At 43.0% G+C, this 18,272-nt stretch overlaps 1 long non-coding RNA gene across 1 annotated transcript in view; it reads left to right on the plus strand.

Moving 5' to 3' along the window:
- The window catches only part of LOC138491143 (uncharacterized), a 135,860-nt gene extending 126,844 nt beyond the window's left edge, over positions 1 to 9,016 (plus strand). Inside the window, exon 3 of the long non-coding RNA XR_011275969.1 lies at positions 5,682 to 9,016. This is a non-coding gene — a long non-coding RNA (uncharacterized lncRNA). The remainder of the gene's footprint in view (positions 1 to 5,681) is intronic.
- Positions 9,017 to 18,272: the final 9,256 nt, after the last annotated feature.

The raw sequence follows: 18,272 nt of genomic DNA on the forward strand, positions 1-18,272 counted from the left end.
CCTTCCAGTTATCCTTCCTGTAATTGCGGCTAGAGGAAATTGTTTGGTCTTAACTTGGTCCCTGGCCCTCCTCCAACTCCCAAATTTCACATGGTGTCCCTCCCCCACCACCTCTAGCCTAATGCCATTTCACAATTGTCTGCAAAACTTCTGCCAAATCCGTTGTTTGAGTCAAAAGTTATTAGCAATCAATTTCATTGATTTCCTATGGTACTCAGTACTCACTTTAACTATAGTGCAGCGACCATATATGATAGCTGAACTATAGTTAATTTGAGTATCGAGATACATATGAAACCTGAAAACGAATTGCTGATAACTTTTGCCTCGCAAGTCGGATTTGGCCGAAATGTTGCAAAAAAAATGTTTGTCACAGGCCTCAACAGACTGGACATTTTGAGAAAATAGATAGAAATGATTAAGAAAGTAAATAAATGCTGTTTAAGCCTAGTACCCATTCATTTTCCCATAGAGAAAAAGTCAAAATATTGCTCCAGCTATATCTCCCATGGTGCTTTGCAGCAGAGTGGCTTTTCAGAAATGAAAAATCCGCCATTTTATTTTATTCGATGAGTGAAATGTTCGCAAACATTTCTGAAATATTGACGAATATTCTAAAATGAAAAAATGCCTTTTGGAGGAGGAACAAGGACAAAACAGCATCAAACTAGAGGTAGGGAGAGGGAAGAGGACACCTTGTGAATTTGGGGTGTTGGAGGTGGGGGGCTGAGGACCAAGTTCAGAGCTCAAACGTTTTCACATAGTTTTTGGATATTCGTGGTTATTTTTTATATTCAGGGTTATTTTTTGCATATTCAGGGCTATATTAGGAAACGGGATCGGGAATGAAAGTGTGTCACACATTTAATATAAAAGATGTAGGGGAAAAGATTTTAAAAGACACTTTACATTTTATTGATACAAATAAAAAGTGACATTTTACAGCTACAGTGAGGGGTGGAGTAGCCTATTGGGGCAATATGTCAAGAGGTGCAATATGGCCTTGGCTGGTGAGCCGAAAGACATGCATAGTGGCCTCAGCCAAAGGCTGTGGCCACCTAGTGGGTCCCAAAGGAACTTATTAGGGGAACATGTACGGTGGACATGGCCAAAGGCCATGGCTAGTGGCTCGTCAGTAGCCAGTGGGCCTGAAAGACAAGTATAGAGGCCACGGGCGAAGGCCGTAGCCACCTAGTGGATCTCAAAGGAACACATTAGGGGAACATGTACAGTGGCCACTGGCCATGGCTGAAGGCTATGTCTAGAGGCCCGGTAGTGTTTTAAAATATACATTGGTCATGGCTGACAGCTATGCTCACTGGCCAGGGCTAAAGACCCTGGATAGTGGGCCTGAAAGACATGTATAGTAGCCACCGACAGAAACTGTGGCCACATGGTGGGTCCTAAAGAAACATATTGGGGGAACATGTACAGTGTGCACAGCCTAAGGCCATGGCTAATGGCCAGTAATGTCTTAAAATATACAGTGGGCATGGCCAAAGGTCCAGGCAAGTGGGCCCAAAAGACATGCATAGTGGCCACAGCGGACGGCTGTGGCCACCTAGTGGGTTCAAAAGAAATATCCTGGGGGAACAAGTACAGTGGACACGGCCAAAGGCCATGGAAAGTGGCCCGGTAGTGTTTTAAAATATACAGTGGACGCGGCCAAAAGCTGTGCTGACTGGCCAGGTGTAGTGATACACAAAATTGCAACCTTGCCAATCAGGGCTTTAGATGACAGCATTAGCCGCTGAAAGCCAATAGTGTATTCAAAGTATGTGCCAAAATGCTGACAGTAGTCTGTTGTAGCACTTCCATTATGCAGTAGTGAGCTACAAGGAATATGCAGGCCTAGTATGAGTGATAGGTCACATTATGCATTGTTGATAGACAGGCAGGGAGAGGGCTCTAGCTCTGTAGCTAATGGACATTTTTGGAGTGTTTGGAACATTATGGCACCTATATAGCGCTTAGATAGCCAGTCTTAAGCGCTATGAACACTAAGCTATGAGTGCATGCCTTTTAGAGCTTGCAGATGGGGTTAATACATTCCTGCTTCCCTTAGAATATTCTGCCTCACTAACGGTAGCCCTGCATGGCCCCAAGCTAATCTCCTTTTCTCTGGGAAGGCACTGATAAGACATTCCTGAGCTTTCGCGCAGATGGGAGCCAGTGAGGGGCTCAGAAGAAGGAGCAGTGGAAACTAACAGAGTTGGGTTTTTTCCATGAGCCAGCCTATATTTTGCACAGGGAAAGTTCTGGAACTGTGCGTCATGGACGGGCAGCACGAGATTATAAAATATGCATGCTCACATGACTCGGGTGGGAGATCGTCCTGTGGACTTGGTTCGAGCAAGATCAAGTGCCCGGAATTGGAGCTCTGGCGGCACTCAGCAGCGCTGTCCTCTGAGCGGGGCTTGTTACAGCTAGCTTATGAGGGCCAGGGTCTCCCAGTGCTGATTGAAGGGGCGTAAGACTGTGTTTCTCTATGTTTCTCTATGTTCTATGTTTCTCTATATTTTGCATTTCTCTAAGTTTTGTGCTTTGTAATCTTCTCTAACTTGAATACCAAATGTATATGAAATTCACTGTTTAGAATAAATACTAAAACTTATTGAAGGTGTCATTTGTCACTAGCATGAGATCACTGCTCAGCACAATAGAACCTGTATTTTGGGCTGAATTGGGTAATTTTTGCTCCCGAGGGCTGGTCCCGAGGACGATTTGGCCCATATCAAGACATTTGGTGGCAGCTTGGGGATTTGTGCAGAGCAGTGCCTTGCTGTGAAATGACAAATTGTGTGAGAGAACACAGTGCAGAGTGAGGAGCAGGCTGTCGCATTTCCTTGGTGGTCTCACTGCAGCTCTGAGACTTCAAAAGACAGCAGCGTTGTGTCGGCTTGCCGTGGCCGATAGCTTGTGTGGTTAAGACTCCCTTCAGTAAATCAGTCGTGACTGACTTATTGCTTGGGAATGGAGCCAGGGAGTACAAGGCGATAAACAAGCGGGAAATGGCTTTGTTTAAAGCGCTCTGATGAATGGTCAAGAAAGATGTATGTTCAATTAGGAAATAATCTTATCATGCGGTTTCCCCAGTTTAAAGTTGTAATTTGAAATGCAAAGTGAGACGGAGTTCTCATCTCTATTCTGTCATGAGGGCAGGGAAAAATAGTTGCAAGGATTTGACATGCAAATTGTGAACAGTAATTCAACCATTGACTCAGCCCCAGTGTGCTAGCGAGTGGGGGGTTGTAATTTTCGGAGGCGAAGGTTCGCTTTTTTAATGTATGCTTTTGAAGTGTTGACATTCCTGAAGATAACGTGGGGAATGAGCCGTGCTTAGGAGAAAGAGTAACATCTGTGCTGAGAGCCTAAAGGGTTTGTTTTTCTTTTGGCAACTGTAAATTCCATGTGCTGGTGGCGAATTCTGTTTAAAGGAAACACACTAAAATGGTTATATTGCATTTTAAACTGTGCCATGCTTATAATGGGTGAGAGACTCACTTAAAAAAGAAAGTGAGTGATGTTATTTGGATTTTCGATTTTTGTGTATTGATTTGAAATTGCAGAATCAGTTTGCAATGGTTTGGGGGGAAAAGACAATTTATATTTTTCTAAATTGCCTCTAAATTGCCCCTGGAGTATTTTTGAGTGTTCCCACGCTATGCCATGGATTTGTACTGTTGCCTTATAAGTGATGTATGTTTTTGGAAATAGTGACCTGTTAACTGTGATACATGGTGAAAAATGTTGTTGACACATTTAACAGCCCACAAGCAATATAGAGTGTGGGTTGCTCTTGCAGGAAAAAAACGTGTAGGGAGCTGCACTAAACATGGCATTTTATTTTTTAAATGCACTGAAATAAGTGGTTATATTCTGACAATGGTACAACAGAATGAAAAAAATCTGTGTGTGATAAGATAGCACAAAGATTTAGTGGGTTGCGGGTTCTTTTGAAAGATCGCACATTGCATTGGAGTGAGCTCGTGAAGCCAAACTACAAGGTTACGAGGAAGAAGAGAAAAAAAAACATATGCTTTTAAATAGGACATTAATCAGTTCAAAACAGTCTAAAAGACGCTTTGACATTTTGCTAAATTACATGGAGTAGAATCTGATGACAAGGAAAGTGCCTCTTTTGAAAATAAGAGTCTTGCTGTGTGTGCAGAGCTTGTGCCTTGAACTTGCACTGTCTTGGGCGAGGTGCGCGAGGAAAAAAAAAACTGTTGGAGGAAGGCAGACAAAAAGCAGAATACTGCACTCCTGTTTAATGAAATGGTGCTTCAGATATGAGAGCTTTTCTGAGTTGCTGGAACAGTGCAAGAAAGAGTTAATCTGGATGAACTGTCTGAAACGAGTGCCTTTCCATTGAAGCCGCCACAGTGTAAGAGTTATAGGCAAAGAGATAAGCTTGCTGCGCAAAAGATAAACAATGACATTCCTGCATTCCATCCCCTGTGAGAGACACCCAGTGTGAGCAAAAAAAACTGAGGAGAGGGGGTGCAAAGACAGAAATGCTGATCAGAAGTAAAGAATTTGCCCAGTATTAACACTGGAAGGAAAACAAAGGCTGCATGCAGGATGGCAGATGGGCACATCACATCTGAACATTTGGGGAACCTGTGCATCTGTGAATGGGCTAAGAAAAGACAGCTGCCCATTTCAAGAGACTCCGTGCAAACTGCATTCCCATGCACCATGTGATGTGATGTGAAGTGAAGCGACATTGCTGTGCAAGCTGCACTCCAGTGCTCCATTTGATGTGAACTGAAGTAAAGCACTGTGCACTGGACAAGAAACCTCTAGGCGCTTTGAGAAGTGAAAATACACAGCTGTTTAAAAATGCAAGCTACATTGCCAGGGCTGGAGTAACTGACAAAGACATTATGGCATTCCAGATGGAAGCAAATCTGACAAAAGCGCTTATCCGTTTTGCAAGAGACAACATGCAGAGCGGGGCTTTGGAGTACAACATGAACACTGCACATTAGCCATGATCCAGAAGCCTCACGGCTTAGTGCAAGAATGAATGATTTGTTGAAGCAACAAAAGAAACTGACTTAGACTATCGCTCTCAAAGGGGTGGGCCAAGAAATCAGCAAACACCCTTTGAGAAAATGATAAGTGAAAAAACCAGAGGCTTGAAAGACACTAGCTGTATGGAGAAAAATAAACAAAGCTGCTTGTGCAACTGCAGGCGATATTGGACTGAAAGACTTTACCTTTGAAAAATGGAGTGATGCCAGCAGGGCAAACTAAATCAAGATCATGAGACACTGGAAGCAAGTTGGCGCCTGGCATTCGTGATCGCTTTGGTGAAAAAGAAAAGCATTGTGCGACCTGGGTACTTATTATATGGCTTTTGTAAAAGCACAGATCAGTCTGAGGTACCATTGACCAACTATGATCGCATTGCACAAATGAGTTTATGATTAGGCAGTTACACCCCGTATGGTTGAGTGTAAATAAGCCCCCAGAAACATGCAGAAGGGTGATAAATAATTGCAGTAGCAATGATAAAGTGTGTAGTTACCTGATGAGACGTCTGAAGATGGGGGTGGTGTTCAGGGAAGGGGTGGATAACGCTGATATTGAAGTTTTGATGACATCCTAATGTGAAGAATAACGACATTGTACTTTTGATGGCATCCTAACATTTCTGTTTGTATTTTGCCTAGGCAAAAAAGCAAGACAATAACAGAAATAGATGTGTTCAATTTGCGGGTGACACTGATCAGTCAAGCAGACGCATTCTCAGAGAAAGCGAATTACTGCGAAACGTCCTGCACCGCACTCAATGCTGCTAACATGCATGACGTATGAGGACATTTGTTCTGCAACCTGCGAAAGGTGTCCAACAGAGTAATAACTTTTGCTGAACTGGCACGGTGCAGACTTGGCTAGTTATGAAATATTTGATGCTACACATTCAAATGATTCAGTTGCTGGAAATAACTTAATTGACATGTCTTTCCTTTCTTGTTTAAAGGACTGTGGACAATGAGTTGTGGACTGTAACATCATGCACCACAAACAGCTGTGTGACACAGCACTTGAATGCTAACACATTGAAAAATGGTTTTTAAATGCACTTTTTGAGATGAATCTGAAAAAACGAAATGGTTTTGCTCTTCCAACTGAATTGCTTTAACCAGAGATGCTTTGCTTTTTGAAAAAAAAAAACTTCTACGTTGCACGTAGGCAGGAAAATGATTTATGAATTGTTGGGGCAGCAGGATTATGCAAGCAGGAGTGTAATATATTTTGAGATAAGATGAGTGCGCACATCAAAGTCACCTGTGCGTAGGTTAAGATTCTTAATTTGAAGTAATGCTGCCAAGTGTGTGAGCTCTAATTTGAGATGGTAACCTTTGAAACACTGGATACTTTTACAGCCAGCTTTAAGGCAGGTAAATGAAACCATGACTGACTTGATGTTTGATTTTATGACACATAGTGTGACACGGTTTTTGTTAAACCAACCAGTTTCATGTTTTTGTGGGGACAGCTGTCTCCAGCGCACTAATGCAAAGAGTCACCTTTTGATTGTAGACATATGGAATAATTCTTTGGAAAAGCGCTACAAATGAGTATCCACATGGAATTGCTAGCGTACTGGCCTGGCACATTGTCAGACATCTTTTGTCACTGAATGGATACAACGATTTGTTTAATTTGTTTAATGTGATGTTTTTCTGACCAAGAACTGCAGCGAGTGTTCTCGCCAAGATTTTATGGACTATAACTTGACTAAATGCATTTTACACAATGGTGTGATGAAACAGCCATTGCCGGATGATAGTATGGTGTTTGTGGCAAAAACTAATATTGTATATGGTAGATATCCCATTTGAAGAAGGGTATTCTCCAAGTCACAATAGGTAGACACTGTGAACATGTTAGATTTTCCAGTAGTAAGGCAACATTTAAATTGTAGGCTGGTAATGCACACCTCTATTATTACAGTGATACACTTAGACATAGATTTATCATGAGGCAATGTTTCCTTAGTACTACCAAGCTGCTACAAATGGAGTCCATTTCTATGGCCGATCACTAGAGTGCGCGTAGCTAGGGAGCTAGATTCATTAATTGCAGGAGCAGCGGGGAGTAACAGGAGCTTTATATGCTTGTGACATAGAAACTGTGCACAATAAGCTAGCCACTATGGGTTCTGATGCCAGCTCTGCTATATAAATTCTGGCCTAGTGGGGCCTATTGATACGCCCAACACTGCTACAAGTATTGGCAACCACTGAAGATGGCAGAATTTTAGGTATGAAGACATTTTTTCTGCCATAGGGCAGGTCAACAAGACTGCTAAATACACAGGATGCATTGTATGGCAAACATTGTTTAATCAGCAGGTGTTGGCTTTTTACTGAGTGGGGGCGACCATCCTCCCCACACTGGCACGCAGAGCTACAGTTACCAGCATACATATGGATCAAATTGCTTGCTTTTGATTGCATGAATAACACATGCCATGCTTGATGTAAATTAGTAGAATTGTTTTTATTTAGATAACCTGGTGCCCATGGGTTCACCTTGTTCACGAAATTAGATGGTTTCTGGTTGGGTTCCACATACATGGGGGAAGTGTCTAATCACACAGCCCATAGTCACGTTTGAATGCCCTGGGATCAGGGGGAGGGTAGGCCCTTAGAGTTAAAGGCTGCCAGGTTTTAGAATTGGTAACCATACATAAATGCAATAGTGCATTGTAGATTAGACTACACTGGATTGCCTTGACATTCTAACTGCATGCTGCTTTTTAACTGACAATCAGTTATACAATAATTATTTAGGTATTGTTGTGTAGGCCAGGTTTTGGCTAGAGTAAATGTCCATGTTCACTTTGTGTAGGTATTTTTGTGTACGCCAGGTTTTGGCAAGGGTATATGTCACTGTTCACTTTGTGTACATTTTTGTTTAGGTAGTGTTTTACCTTGCATGCCACGCTGACTAACCGCTAGAAGATAGTTTGCTTAAACCTCTTGCAAAGCCCCAAGGTCTTTATCACTGCACTAAATACTATATTGATGTGTATTAGTCAGCATTGTCGCACACATGTTGAATAGGGGTGGAATGTAGTGATACACAAAATTGCAACCTTGCCAATCAGGGCTTTAGATGACAGCATTAGCCGCTGAAAGCCAATAGTGTATTCAAAGTATGTGCCAAAATGCTGACAGTAGTCTGTTGTAGCACTTCCATTATGCAGTAGTGAGCTACAAGGAATATGCAGGCCTAGTATGAGTGATAGGTCACATTATGCATTGTTGATAGACAGGCAGGGAGAGGGCTCTAGCTCTGTAGCTAATGGACATTTTTGGAGTGTTTGGAACATTATGGCACCTATATAGCGCTTAGATAGCCAGTCTTAAGCGCTATGAACACTAAGCTAGGAGTGCATGCCTTTTAGAGCTTGCAGATGGGGTTAATACATCCCTGCTTCCCTTAGAATATTCTGCCTCACTAACGGTAGCCCTGCATGGCCCCAAGCTAATCTCCTTTTCTCTGGGAAGGCACTGATAAGACATTCCTGAGCTTTCGCGCAGATGGGAGCCAGGGAGGGGCTCAGAAGAAGGAGCAGTGGAAATTAACAGAGTTGGTTTTTTTCCATGAGCCAGCCTATATTTTGCACAGGGAAAGTTCTGGAACTGTGTGTCATGGACGGGCAGCACGAGATTATAAAATATGCATGCTCACCTGACTCGGGTGGGAGATCGTCCTGTGGACTTGGTTCGAGCAAGATCAAGTGCCCGGAATTGGAGCTCTGGCGGCACTCAGCAGCGCTGTCCTCTGAGCGGGGCTTGTTACAGCTAGCTTATGAGGGCCAGGGTCTCCCAGTGCTGATTGAAGAGGCGTAAGACTGTGTTTCTCTATGTTTCTCTATGTTCTATGTTTCTCTATATTTTGCATTTCTCTAAGTTTTGTGCTTTGTAATCTTCTCTAACTTGAATACCAAATGTATATGAAATTCACTGTTTAGAATAAATACTAAAACTTATTGAAGGTGTCATTTGTCACTAGCATGAGATCACTGCTCAGCACAATAGAACCTGTATTTTGTGCTGAATTGGGTAATTTTTGCTCCCGAGGGCTGGTCCCGAGGACGATTTGGCCCATATCAAGACACCAGGGTCAAGGGTCCCGGCTAGTGGCCGTGAAAGACATGTATAGTGGTCATGGCCAACGTCTGTAGCCGCCAGTAGCCCTAGTAGGACCAAAAAAAACATATTTTGGGAACATGTACAGTGGGCACAACCAAAGGCCGTGGCCACTGCCCAGGACTGAAGGCCCTGGCTAGTCGGCCCGAAAGACATGCATAGCCGGCAATGGTCAACTGGCGGGTCCAAAAGAAACATATTCAGCGAACATCTACAGTGTACACAGCCAAAGGCCGTGGCCACTGGCCATGGCCTGTAAAAAACAACTATGGTATAACAAAACCCTTGAAATTCACTGAAAAAAACTTAGTTAAGTTGACCAGATTTAACGCAACAAAACCTTTGAATTCAGCGCATGTGGGAAGTTATGACCAGCTTAACTCGCTATTTTCCCATTGCAAAGCCCAGTGGCTGAGAAGGTTTACTGTGCAGGGAACTGGAGTGCGCCCCGCTCCTCGTTTTCGTCATATTTCCAGGATTTTTGAAGGGTGGAATCTTCAGAATCTGATAGGGTGCTGCACCGGGGTGACACATGCCCTGCTTTGGAGTGCCTAACTGTAGGCTACCCCCACCCCCTTCCCCACTGTGGGATTGGGTGTGAGCTTGTTCCTTGCAAACCTGATGACTACAGCTACCAGAAGTCCTTGCAGCAGCATCATCATTGATTGTTAACACCTCCACTTGCTGTGAGCTGCAAGTTAAGACTGCCTCCCTGATGATGTGAAGAGCACAGAAACCGGTAGGAGGAGAAAACCAGTGGCTGAGAAGGTTTACTGTGCAGCTGTGCAGGGAACTGGAGTGCGCCCCTCTCCTTTATATATATATTACAGGGCACTGTAGTTGCGGTAGCGGCCCTGTAGTTATGGTTAAGTTGCTCAATTCATAGGAAGAGCACTTTTTGGGCAGCTTATAACTTTGCTCCCCTTGGACGAATCCTAACCAAACTTTGCAAAAAAAAGTATATGGCCACCTCTGAATTTTTTTGACAAGTTTTGTGAGGTTTCATCAAGGGGGGCAAAGTTGTATGGGGGGTCCCACATTTTTCTTCTTCCATGAACGCAATGGAAAAAAACATTGCTCACGTCTACGCCCCAAACTGCTGGATGGATTTTCACCAAATTTGCAGCATGAGTGGCGGCTTGGTCCCGAAAGTGTGCTTTTGTAAATTTGGTGTAATCGCGTCCAGTAAAAATAATTTGTGATATCTGGATTTGGTCCATGGACTCACTTCCCTGTTCGGTCATCGGACGAGCCTCGGATTGGTTCAGAAGGCGACGTGAGGTCCAGGGACATCGGGAGCGCCTTCTGATTTGATGGTAAAAAGCGTGAAGTGCGTCTGATTTGTAGAAACGCCCGCCATGTTGGATTCGCGGACATCCGCCGGTGTCTGCGAACATCGCAGTAAAAACCTATTGAAAAACCAAACATTGCACTTGTCAAACTCCTCAAACAATCTCTGGGGAGGTGGGGTGTGATGAGGATGGGATGGGATACGTCCGTAAGAAGTCAGAAAATGGTTGTTTTGCATCCCCGAAGTCTGCGTACAGTTCAGATGTTCAAGAACAGTCCTGTGATGTTACACTTCAGATGTTCAGGGACATGTATGCCTATTTCTGCATTTCTTGGTTGGTGAAAAGCAGTTTTTGGATGGCTTATAACTTGACCACCACTCAATGAAACTGCATACAATTTTGGAATGTTATTCTAGACCTGATTCTGAATGGTTCTGGAAAGTGTGGAGCTGTTTTGTCAAGAGGCAACAAAATTATAAGGGGGTCCCAAAATATTGTAAAGGCTAATAAATGTTGTGTCATTTGACGAATCTGTACAAAAGTTTGCATAACGATTTTAGATCTAGATATAAATGGTTTTGCAAAGTTTGGTGGGATTCTGTCAAGACGGGGCAAAACTAGAGGGGGTCCCAAAACATTGTAACGGCTTATAAATGTGGTGCCATTTGATAAATCCAAACAAAAGTTTGCAAAAAGATTTTAAATCTAGATATACATGTATTTGTAAAGTTTGGTGGGATTTTGTTAAGAGGGGGCTAAATTAGAGGGGGGGTCTCAACATTTTTACATGACAGATAACTTTGTTGCCGTTTGACGAAGTGGACAAAAGTTTTCAGAAAGTTTATAGACCCAACCTTGAATGTTTATGTAAAGTCTGGATGGATTTTGACAAGTGGAGGCTAAGCTATATGACTATTGTATGTACATACATTTTGACACTTTTGAAAAAATAAAACATGGAGGGATTTCCAGCAAACTGGTGTAAGGAGCGTTGGCAAGGACCTTAAAGCATGGTTTTGCAAATGTGCCAGTGTTTTATTTTTTAACAAGTGTTATAATGTAGGTACAAAAAATAGTGATATACCTTTGGTGACTGAGGTATAGCCTAATGCCATGGGCAGTGGCCAGATTGTCTGGGTCATGGTATAAGGTCATGACCCAGACAATCTGGCTACTGGCCATGACCAAGAGGGACAACAAATGGGGTTAAAGTGGCAATGTCCACCTGGGACCGGCTATATGGTAAAGTTATTCGAAAGTGGGATAGGTTTGAAAGGGAAAAGAAATGTGCTTGTGGTAATATGGTCTTCGCCTTCTGCAGGCTGCCATGGAAAGAGAAGATGGGCTCTGTACGGAGCCCCGCCTTCCCTTTCCATGGTGGCCATCTTGGAAAAGGATTTTCCTTCCTACAGCGGCACGCCTGTGGCGTGGAGGGAAATGAGGGAAGAGGCACCAAGCACTAATATTGAGGGGCAGGTGGACAAGGGAAAATGTTGCATGTTTGTTACTTCTAAGGTAGTGGGCAGTGTTTCTCATGCTCCTTGATTACAGATTCAAAAGCACTTTGAAATTGCTTCCCCCTGCAGAGTGGTGTTTTGAGGTATATGCAGAGCACTGTTGTCTTCGAAAGATATGGAACAGCCTCTTTTATTGCTTGCAAGGTAGCTGGTGGGATTTTGTGTCCCACAGAAGTAGGCTGTATGGCTACAGTATTGGTTGAGGAAGATGAGGTGGATGAAGACAGCCTACTACTTGCTAAGGAAGGAACAATCTTTCTGAAAGCATTGCGGTGGTTGGATTTGGTGTGACGGTGCATGGAGGTGGTCCGATAGGAGTACTGTCAAGGTTGTCCGCGAGTGATTGCAAAGTTGCACTCAGTGCATTTCACTTTGGTAGCTTTTGCCTTTGGTACATTCCCAACAGTGGTAAAGAACTGCCCCAACCATGATTATATCTGGGTGCTAGAGGTAGGCACCTCCTCTACCTCATCTTCTTGGTCCTCTTCATTGTCTTTAGAAGTACTGCACTTTTTCTGTTGTGCAGGTCCTCCAGCTGGTGGTGGCTCTTGGGAGGAGGGATGGCAAAAGCTGATGCCATTTTTAAGGTAAATAGCAGTTTTGCTGTTATTCTTCCAAGTATCTGCTGTGTACCAGATTGTTGATGGATAATGAGTAAGAATAGCTGTAGGAGCTGTGCAAGGGTACATTTTGAGCTTGAAAGTTACTATGTCATCAATGACGTTTTTAATGTCATCTTTGATGTCCTGGGTGTTAGTCTTAGCAGTGTGCAGTGGTGGCGTGAGTTATGGTTACTTAGCTCACCATAACTGGTGAATTTCTGAGGTTTTTCGGTTTTACTTGTAACCATAATGTCACTTTAACAAAGTTTTTTCATTCAATCTCACAGGTTTTTATTAGTGCAACTTAACCATAACGTCCCTATAACACAGTCTTTTCAGTGACTATATATATATATATATATAAGATTCACCGGTGTAGAGCCACAGGTATAAGTGATTTACACTCACAGTCAAAGAGAGTCAATAGTTTTGCAGTTCTTGATCCCAGGAAACACCAGCATCCACAACTTTAAGTTTTAAACTGTCCTCTTTATTTTCCATAAACAATGTAAAAATTCTTCTGTTTAGCTCCAAGCAAATTTAACGGGAGGCAGAGGCAAAAAAATGACGCGTTTCGCAAAACACCTAGTTGCTTGGTCACATATACATATATTATAGGGCAGTGGTTGCCACCCTATAGTTAAGGTGAAACCATTGTACATAAACCTTTCTTAAAATTCTATTGCTAATAACATTTGACTTGTTGGATCAATCATTCCAACAAAATGTTTGTCACGGGGCCGCACAAGCTGGAAATTTTGGGAAAGATTTGTTAAAAAATTGAAATGTTATTAAGGAAACAGAAAACGCGGTCACATAGAGAAAAGGTGCAATTTGTGGGAAACAGTAGCGCAACAAATGCTGGATGGATTTGGACCAAATAAGAAACGACTTGGACACAAAGCGCTGACTTCATTTCCTTGACTGGTTTGGGATAAATCCATCCAGTACTTTATGAAATATTCTACGGAGAAGGGGGTGCCCCCTGTTCCCAAAAACATTTAAATATCTCCCATGGTGCTTTGCAGAAGCTGAGGCTTTGCAGACATGATAAGGAGGTCATTGGAGAATATCCTAAAATTACCTAGTCCAAAGCCCAGTCTCTGAAAGCGATCATTTCGCTCAGTCTACCTTAAAATAAATAGAATCGTAATTGGGTATTTATGCTTAAAAAGAAGAAAGGGTTCTCCCAGTATAATGAGTGTAAGATATGTGAACTAGCAGACAATAAGAAGGAGTTCACATATGGCAAATACAGAAAAAGATGGTTATTTACGATGTCATTACATGTTTAACTTTGCAGTTAACCTAATAGTCAGCCCTTGTGAGATGACGTATATTGGGTCTGCTATTTGTCGACTTAAACTGAGGGGGCTGCAGCATTATAGAGCCATTAAAATAAAGGATAGTAGCTATCCATTGGCAGTACACTTTGAAGAGCTACATGGCCGTTATACAACTCTTCTGAGCTGTTTCGCCTTGGCTCCTATGCCCGTGCTTAGAAGGAAAGGCAATAGAGAACGCAAATTGACACAGCTAGAATCCAAACTGATTATTCCGATGAACACTATGAAACCAGCTGGCTATAATTCAGATGAGGAATTAGCAAGACATTTGTAATTACTCATGGGAAAATGAGAATAGAATTCTGCAATATTGTTTACAAATTTTGCACAGACATGTTATCAAGCAACGTGTCTTTTTATTCTAGCACTTTAGGACAATTTAAGAGGCACTATATTTTGGTGTTCTGCTACCCTGTCACTGTTTTTGAAGTTTCGTTAGCCCAGGAGCTATCTATGTCTAATGTTTGTTATAAATGTTAAAAATATCAACAGCTTTTTAAAAAAAAGTTTCTAGATTGGAAATGTATTATAGGTACGAAGTATATTGAGTGCATTACACAGATCGAGCCCACTTCGGCGTGATTTCGAGAGACTTTTTGTGTCTAACTGTGTTAGACGTTGCAGATGGATGCCAAGAGTCTTTAGTGCATCATCTCATGAGTAAGGCTTCAATAGTCTTCCGGCAGTCACCTGCTTTTGAAAGAGAATGTAATCAACATTGTGTTCATTTACTTGATAATGTATTAACATTAGGCTTATATACAATTTAACTAACAGAACGGTTGCTTTGTTCCCAATCTATGGATCTATTCTATGTAAAGAACAGGTCAGCATTTTCAAAGCAGGTTGAGTCATTGATTGCTAGGGGGACTGAACCCGTCATAAAATGGCCGCCGCTTTAGCTGTTAATCTAGCAGCCTAATGAATTGGAGTCACGTGTCTTGGATTTAATATAAAATATAATGGCTAGTAAAAATATGTGGCAAAGCACACAAAAAATCTTCAGTCTACAAAACACATGCACAATAGGGACGCAGGGAAAAAACAAAATAAAAAATATGAAAAGTGAAATATTGCACAAAACACAAAAAAAACCCTGCAGCCTCAATACACCCACAAGCACAAGTACCGCTAATCTGTCATGCACACTGTGGTCGGAGGGACAAAACAAAATGAAAAACATTCTGCAAAAGGTATATCATTCCACTCACAAGATGATTCGCTAAACTTAACACAAAGTCGGACCGCCTAAAAAGTAATTTAGGATTGAAAGGACCAAGCAAGGACCAAACAAAATGAAAATGATTCAGTAAAATTAAAAATATTGCAGAAAACACTCAAGAACATTATCGCCACCCAATTAGCACTGCTGTACATGCACAGTAGGGACAAAACATCCTGGGGACCGTATGAAATGGTGCCCTCATGTGTCCTCATAACCCACATACAAATAAGTCAACACTTCCTTATAAAAATAAAAGCAGTGAGGAAATAAATGTAAAAAAGATACGCTCTACATCTGTTGGTATTGCCAATGCTCTGTTTCAACATATTATTGAACACTGAACATAACCTCAACTCACCCCCACAAATGATAAGTAAAAAGGAACTCAGCACATATATATATACAATATGCATCACATACTTCAACAACAAACCAAATGCATAGCACTCCCAACGTTTATAGATTTTAACTTTTCGTAGATAGTGTAACCTTGATTGCAGAAATATGTTCCAGCCATATGATTATGTGATTTGCATAAACATACCGAGTGGACACCGATTTGCATCAGTGGAAAGTTGTGTCCTTTCAAAATGACTTTGCATTAACTGAGAAAGCAGGTCACAGAAAATATGAGTGCGTGTGCTCCAGCCTCAGCGTTGCTCGCCAGCGTTCCCCAACCACCCACCCACACTCCTTGGTCAATGTTCACTCACGCAGCGACTCCTGCACATCCAGTACACAGGAAGCAGCGAAGGCTGCACCAAAGGTCCCACACCAGCCGCATTGTGGTCTAGAGCAGCGTGGGACTAGTCAGCATTAACACCTAATAGCAGTGGGTTATTTTGTTAGCTTTTGGGCGGAACGGAAAAAGTGAACAGCCCCAGCTGCTGGCCTCAACCAGAGTCGTGTATTACAGGAAACTGAGAAATAAAACTGCTGACTGGCAGCTCTGAGACGTCCGGTGACTTTGTGGCACGGGGGACTGGTGCCAGCATCACACCGCAATCAACATGAGCCGGGTTAAAACGCAGTGGCAAGTTTACACCTGGTTTTATTTTGAAACATAGAGCAAAGAACCATAGCGGGGCCATACCCCATTGGCTGCCCCTTTTCTGGGTGCATAAGACAGCATGCAATACAATAGATACACACACCAAAGAATAATAAGGACAGTGGGTGTATATTTGGAAACACAAGATGACAGTTTATTTGAGTCATACGGCAATATGGGGGACAGTCCCAGCCCTAAATAAATTCACATCCTTAGACTTCTAAGGTGGCCCCTCGGTGAGGTATTCTCATTGTCATGGGTTCCCGGGGACACTTGTCACTTCCGACTTGTAGAGTAGCGGACATACGCCTCTGCTAGTAACTTTCAAACAGTAATTACTCGGGACCACTGAATCTCGTTGACGAGCAGTCTCAACTGTCCCTAAAGGACTCTATGCCCGTCGTCCGAATTTAGCTCGAGTGCGGTCATCGGGAAACCGCCCACGGCCGAAACCGCAGCATCCTTCTCTTCCCCGGCTAGCACTGCCCCGTAACTTCTGGCGGGCGGGGGCTGCAAACAGAGGCTGGTCTGTAAATGCCCCTGGAGACCAGCCGGGTGTGGCTGGGTCTGGGGATGCCCCTTCCTTCCAAGGAGGAGGCAAGTTGGGAGTGCCCCTGAAGGGGGTGGCCAGAAGGGCGGCCCGCTCTGCAGGCTGTCCCTCCAGCGCCCCCCTGCGGGGGCTGGGTATCACCTTTACATAGAACCCTGTCGTCGATTGGTTTGTAGTTTGGTATTGCTCTGGTTTTCTGTGCAGGCATTCTGAATGTTAGTCGACATAGAAAGATATGGGTGAATGCACCACGATCACTGATGGCACAGTTGTGCACAGGTTAATATCTGTAAACATGCGTTCAATTGTCTAAGGCTATTATATCCATAGACTAGCCCAGCAATCAGATGGTATGAATTGATTAACGCTTCCAGGGCAGCCATGTCAGGAACAGAAGGAAGCCTTCTCACGCATTGCCACAGCGTGTCGTCGGTAGCCCCGGTGTGATGCGTGTGCAGCTGTGGGCTATTCAAATACCGCAAATTGTGCATTTTGTGGAATATGTGTAGGGAATGGTGCATTTAAAGGCAGTTTTGGAAAGTAACACAGGTTAAAACTAGCAGGTGAACAGTGCACTAAAATTGTCCACATTGCCCCAAAAAACTGGCCCACACTGGCCAGTCAGCGCAGCCCTCCATGTTTGCCCTGTTGCCCTATGGGCCAGTGCAAGCCTGGATACTTCTGAAGAAAGTGAGCAGTGCTTTCAGTGTTTCATTTGGAAACTTGTAGATCACAGAATTCCAGTGGCAGGTATGTCTCCAGATACTAGTACAAGGTGAAAGTTCTAAAATTACATTAAGGACTGAAACGTGTTGGGTTTAAATGAGCTCCGAAGAAAAAAGAATTGGAAATTGTTCGGGGCACTACATCTGCACTGGCCTTTTGTGTAAGTGAACCGAAATGAGATGAATTATCAATATACTGATATTTGTTCTTTGTTTAGATGCTTTCTGGATGTTGATGCACAATATTTGCAGATGTTACAGCTCCAAGGTCTAAGATATGCTAATATCGAGTGTTTTTTTCTTCCTGTGTCCATTATACAGATACTGGAGAGCAATATGCAGTCATGCACCTGCCAGATGCTTTAGCCCTGTGCAAATCGATTAGCAACAGCTTGATAGATTCACAGGTGGGAAATAATGAGCACGGCCTACCCGAAATGCTAGCACATACTTGAATCATTTTCCAGCTCAGAATTCATATCAGCAGTAACATGCTACTGGGGTTCAGTATGCATGTCATGTATTTGTCATTTGTGTAGCGCCTTTTCCCATTGGTATGGTCCCAACGCGGTGTAGGTTGAATGCCCTTGGGGCACAGAAGTCCAGATATGGGAAATGTGTCAGAGAATCATAGAATGTGTGTGAATTGTAGCCAATACAAAGGTGGGTAGGGGTGGCCAAGTCCCTGCTAGTCACCCATGTCGAGCTGGCATGTGGATGGGTGCAGAGAGGTAGTCTGGAGAGTAGGTGAGAGCAGGAGAATCATTATGTGTGCAGTGAGACCGAAT

The sequence above is a fragment of the Ambystoma mexicanum genome, chromosome 10 (assembly GCF_040938575.1).
Source record: "Ambystoma mexicanum isolate Mex_15411 chromosome 10, UKY_AmexF1_1, whole genome shotgun sequence".
In the NCBI taxonomy this organism is placed as follows: Eukaryota; Metazoa; Chordata; class Amphibia; order Caudata; family Ambystomatidae; genus Ambystoma; species Ambystoma mexicanum.